Raw genomic sequence first — 6,376 nt, 5'->3', positions numbered from 1 at the left:
TTACTTTTAGTAGGCATGATAGTAGTACATGTGGGTAAATATCGAACTAAAATCAATATATCATAGAATCACTTTATTAAACGGGCTTGAGGTATTATATAACGAAAATGATGCTATATTAGTTTTCTATAAGTACCCAAAACTCGTGATGTTCTTCAATTTTAGCCAAATATCAATAATAAGATATTTAAACTCTTATGTTATATCTTATTACAGTAGTTTTTTCTTTGCAATACTTGAATTGGATGCTCTAATCTCTATGAGTCTTGAAAAACAATATGACAACGTTATGAACCTCAATGCGCGTGCGCGGAAATTCGATCATCTTTCATAGGACTGAACTCAATATGAAAAGTAGTATCCAGATTCCAGCATATCTAACGAATACTGTCAAGGCCAAGGTACCTTGATATCTGGTACGCCAATATAAGAAATACGGAATGCGATGATTTTAAGCATATTTAAGAATTGTTTTAAAAATTTTAAATTTTTTAAAAACTATTTTTTTTTTCTAATATTCAAGGGATGCGCCGTATCCACAGTATGTATGGGCGGAATGCGCCTGGTACCTAGGTATTGAGAATTTTTATTAAATTTTGAGAGAAGTTTTATTTATAAGAAGCTGTGGAAAAAATATTTAGCTTATAATTAATAAAAACTACTAATAATCAATTAACAATTAGTTTTTATAGAAATTTGAGTACCTACATCTACATGCATACGTGCAAATCTGAAAAATCAAGTGGTAAGGTTGAAGAGAAATCATTAAATATTAATTTAATACACACAACCTTTATTTAAAAAACATAAAATATTATTGATGTATTTAACATGCCCCGTAATTTATTTAAAAATAAATTACGACTTATCTGACTGCGTTACACTCCCACTTGCTTTTTAATGACGCACACGCTTACACACACCTGACCACTTACTCTTATACAAACACACACAAACGTAGTTCCATGAAGTTGAAACTTGTGTCTTAATAACTTTAATGTTATTGAATCAAATATTTGTGAATAAATAAATCTTTAATCTATTTTATTATTATCTAGTAGGGTAAAGTATACAATTTACCGGCACTACCCAGTTTTTCAACACTTTAATTATTTCTATTTTAAAAAATGATGAATGTTTTTTTTCTATGACAATCTACATATATTTTTTAATATTTTAACTATCTTTCCCAAAAAGAGACTGGCTTTTGTGCTTGAAGAGTGACTTACACTGTTATATTCGATCGGGTTATGGTCCTGTGGCTAGTGTCTCGGACTCACGGCTCAAAGGTCCGTTCATCGGATCCCACTATACCCCACTTGATCCCATTTTCTAGTAGTGAGTTATTTACAACTCGTTCAAAATGAAATATTTGGGAAATCAGAAAAACGCAAATATTTATTTAAAAATAATAATATTCAGTAATTTGAAGTTTGGAGTTGAAAATACATGAGAAAAAAATTAAAATTATACGAAGTAAAAAGTAACAGAAAATAATAATACTAATTTAAACAAATTGTTGTTTTTACTAAGGTTCTAAAAATTTCTTTTAATTTACTTTGAATTTATCAACTGATAAATCTGTTTTAAAAGTTTTTTGTTCATTGGGAAGATTATTGTATTATTTCTCTGAAAACATAATTATTTTGACCACGATTGGTGTGGTATTTATGAATTTAGATATTATTTTGATTTTTGAGTGATTTATTCATCTGAAATTTGTTTATTTTTTCTTCTTTGTAAATTTGTATAATATAATTTATTTTGTAAATAGTATCTACTGTATGAATTTTAAATAATTTGTTTAGATTTTCCGTGTTGAATGTTGAGGCTTTCTTTAAAATATAATTGTTTAACATCCAAAAGTTTTTGTGAGTTCACTGTAACATTCACCATTCTGCCACCATGTTTAAACATCCACATTCCTTAAAGTCTTCCACACGTTGACTTTTTCAGCCCGTTGAAATCCAGCCTATCTACAAACATTTGGACAAACTTGAAAAGTCGTTAAGTTAAATATAGTTTAAATTTCCATAATTGTTGCATTTTCGTCAAAATAAACCAAAGAGTTTGCACGAAAAGGTAGAATAAAACAACTCATTTTGCAGATTTTGAGAAAAACGCAACAATTATTTAACTTTTAACATTATTTCACTTAACTTATTTATGCTTACTTAAGACTTATATGACCAGAAATCTTTAAATAATTATGAAAATAAAACTTTGTCATTAGTGTCATACAGTTTTTATTATTTTACAAGAACACTACTATAGTTTCGGGAGAGCACTCCTCCCATCGACGGGTGATATAAAACTAATATAGTAAACACAGAATATTGTTCACAATGCCATAGAATTTAAACAAAAAATAAACAAATTAATCAGTGAAACTTATAGCAGGGGGGTTTTTTCTTTCATAATAATTTATAATAAAGTGTTACGAAGTGAATGCCGATTGAATTACAAAAAGAAATCTTTAATATCATCCAGCAAACCTTCCTCAATATATTTTACTTTATTATATTTAAAAAAATATATGTATGCTAGTTTTAAGATATTATTTTGGAAAATATATTTTTTCAACTAAATACGTTTAACTTGAACAAACTTTTTCTATCGGGATAAAATCATATGAAACAAATTTATCGATTTTTCGACATAATTTCCATCAAAACTTTTTTTTTGTAGTGATAATTGGGTTTGGGTTTGAATTTTTATATTAAATATAAAAAGATAACTTACATTGACCTCGTTTACATATTTCTTTACCAATGTGTCAATACACTGTATTGTATATTATAACACGAAATTATGAATTATTGTGAAATAGATAATACGGTTGTTAATTACATTTTTAACAGTTCCCGGTTTTATCAACCAGAGTATTAAGTTATAAATATTCGATTAAGTATCGAAATCAATCTAAGAACGATTTTTTGAATCAATTCATTTTTTCGTTTACAACTGTTATAACCAACAATCTCTTTCCGTATGTAATAGTGCATAGGGCACTACATAGGTACACTAACCGCAACGTATCTTGATTATTTTCATGACGTCAAGGTAAGATGCTTAGTCGTACGCTTCAGGTATCAGTCCAGGGACTATGAAAATTTCAAATCTAAATCTAAAATTGGGTTATGGTCCTGCGGCTAGTGTTTCGGACTCACGGATCAAAGGTCCGTGGTTCGTATCGCACTCTTCCCCAACTTGATTCGCATTTTGTAATAGTTAGTTACTTGTTGAAATTTGCTCTCTAAATTATATATTTGGGTAAATCATGAAAACAGAAATATTTTTTAATTTAAAAAAAAAAATATTTTTATTAAAGAAGGTAAAAACATGAACAGAAAATATAAAAGGAAAAATAATAAAACCCACTAAACCGCGAAACCGGCTTGTCAGCAGGTTTCTTTGTTTTCCTTTACAAAGAGAAACGTTAGTGAAATTATATCAATTTAAAAAGTAATATAAACATTCTTAAGAACTAAAAGCATACCTAATTTTTACACAAAATTTATTTATAAAAATTAAAATAGATGATATTTAATGATAATCAATAAAATGCTTTGTTACGCATTAACCATTTAATTGTTTTTTTCTTAAAAGCTTTGTCAACATTTTCTTTTAAAATTCATCTTAGGAATCTTATTAAAAAAATTGTAATTATCTTTTATTTTCAATATAAGTGAAAAAAATATAAAAAACACCTTTTTTTAAAAAAAAAACTTTATTTCTTGTCGGGAATGTCTCTATTTCACCTTGTCAAGAATTAAACCCGAGACTTCTTGCGTGGTGGACAACTGCGTTAACCATTTGACTACGAGGGGAATAATTATATATAATATAAATTTGTGCAATGACCAACAAACTGTCACAAAAAGGTTCTGAATGTGTAACAATAAAAAAATCTTAGCATATTAATAATTTTTTTTCGCAGTTTTGTAGGTAACTTTGTTTTTTGTACGAATTTTCACCCTTTGTATTTTATTAATTTTTTGGCTATCATCACGTAGTTTAGTGGTAAGAGCGTTGTTCTATCATTCAAGAGATCTTGCATTAGATTTAAGAGATGATTTGATGAAATGCTAATTTAGGTATACCATGCATTATTTTTCATAGTACAAGAACTGGCAACCAGAAGGTATACTGATTATTTTTCCATCATGTAATGAAAAATAAAAATGATAAAATACTGTACTGATCATGATATATTCAATTTAAAAAAAAACTAATGGAACAAGAAATGTTGAGGGTTATAATTCTGTGGCTTGGTCTTAAAATCTTCATTTAAAAAATATGTTATATTTTTTTTAGAAAAGGAAATATAGTATATATTCTAGGTCGTCAATAAATAAGAAATATGGCTGCATTGAATATTTAGGAAATATTTCGGAAATAATTGGGAAAATCTTCAGAAATAACAAATAAACGTTGCCTTCAAAACAAATATGCATTGGGAAAAAAATAAAAATTCTTAGGAACATATTAATATTTTGGATAAAAGTGGTATTTACAAATTAACACATAATAAATATAATGCCATTGATATCAATCAATCAGGAAAATCTTTCAATTTTAGATTTAAAGAACATTCATCAAACCGAAGCCAAAAAATCCAAATTTGCAAATCACCAATAATAAACATAATTTGACAAACAACAATAAGCCCGAACCATTACAAGCGAATAAAGGTTTAAGACTCAATTTATTAAATTGATTATAAACAATAAAAAAATACGTTTACCCAGCGAATATACTCATAGATAAATAGTTTTACCTAGTTAATTAACCTTAGCTTAATATTTTCAAAACACAACAAAACTTATTATTTGGAATTGTTTATTTTGTGTTATGTATAATAAACTTATTCTATACTTATTATATACCTACTTAATTAATAAAAACTTGTTATATTCCTACTCAATAAATGAATAAGCAGCATTCCCAATTAATTTAATTAAAACAATAACAATATTACTACTTGTGATTTTATCCAAATAATTCCATTTTGCGATCATTTTCTTTTGATCGTAAATAAACGAATTAGAAAATGGGAAACAAGTTGTGGTAGAGCGTGGTTCGAACCTTATGTCTCTTTATCGCTGTCCACGGAATAAAAACCCGTTTTTATAACTGGTATTTTCACATTTCTTGTGGCTTAATCACAAATAACTATCGACGTGCTACTAAACGACGTGATAAAAATTTCTCACTGTGGTTGTATATCGTATTCGTGATCACAATGAAATATTCAAACAGCTAATATTAAATGTCAAAATATTTACGTTTCGCGACGTATAATCCTGCTGCGCAATCACATATTTGAATTTCACCGGTGTAAATATGGAAAATATTTAAAAACTGCTATTTTTATTTATTTATTTATTATTGATCATGCATTTAGCTGGTGGTTGGCTAGCCAAATGTAAAAAAAAAGCAGTTGCCATCATAATTGTAATCAATTTTTTTTTGTTTGTATTAGTTACTCCTTACTATTTTTAAAATGCATAATTTTGTTTTATTTTTTATAGTAAACGCTGATTTTTTGCCAGTGAACTGTATTCATTTACGAGGTAAACAAAAAACAAACCAACACGAGCGTTGACTTAGAGATTACACACGCGTTGACCTATGACTTCGATAACTTAAGCATGTTTATTATTGTTCATTGTGATAACTTGAATGCTTAGCATGTTATTTTTACATCTGAGCATGTTTTTCATTCTTTATTTCAATTCTTAATTTTTAATTACTCTTACAAATTTTCTTCATTTTTAATATTATTTCCATTTGTAAATGCTCACTACAAACTACAAACTTTAAAATATCTTTTCTTTACTTAAATTTTAATTTTTAAACAACTTTCAGTTATGTTTTTCTTTTTCCTTCTCTTTTTTATACTTTCATAATTAACCTTACATATAATTGCTTTATAATATGGAAACTTCACTGGTCCATTAGAGTTAAGTCTAATTGTGTACAATATTAAACTTTGTAACTGCACTGTATGTTTCCTAAATAAAAGAAAATAAAAATAAAATGTTTTTAACCTCGTCGATAGTTATTTGTGATTGAGCTACAGACCTACCTCTACGGGGATATGTCACGAATCTGGATTATTTACGCATACATGAACAGAAAAACGATCATATCAGGTTGAACCTTGAGTATAAAACATAGGCTGGAATAGAATCCAAATTTGCATCCACTGGTGGACAATTTTTTTTTGACCGACTCATTGTTAAATTGTTATTTATTATTACCCTTAAATATTTTATATTATAACTGTTTAGTAACGATTGGTTAAAGCCAGTTGAGAATTATTCGATTATTCGTATCAATCGGTTATACCATCACTAAAACCGTTGGCTTT

This window comes from Micrasema longulum, unplaced genomic scaffold (genome assembly GCF_059751315.1).
Source record: "Micrasema longulum isolate JH-2025_06_02 unplaced genomic scaffold, ASM5975131v1 h1tg002399l, whole genome shotgun sequence".
Lineage (NCBI taxonomy): Eukaryota > Metazoa > Arthropoda > Insecta > Trichoptera > Brachycentridae > Micrasema > Micrasema longulum.
The sequence above is the reverse complement of the archived record's forward strand: the minus strand, read 5'-3'. Positions refer to the sequence as shown.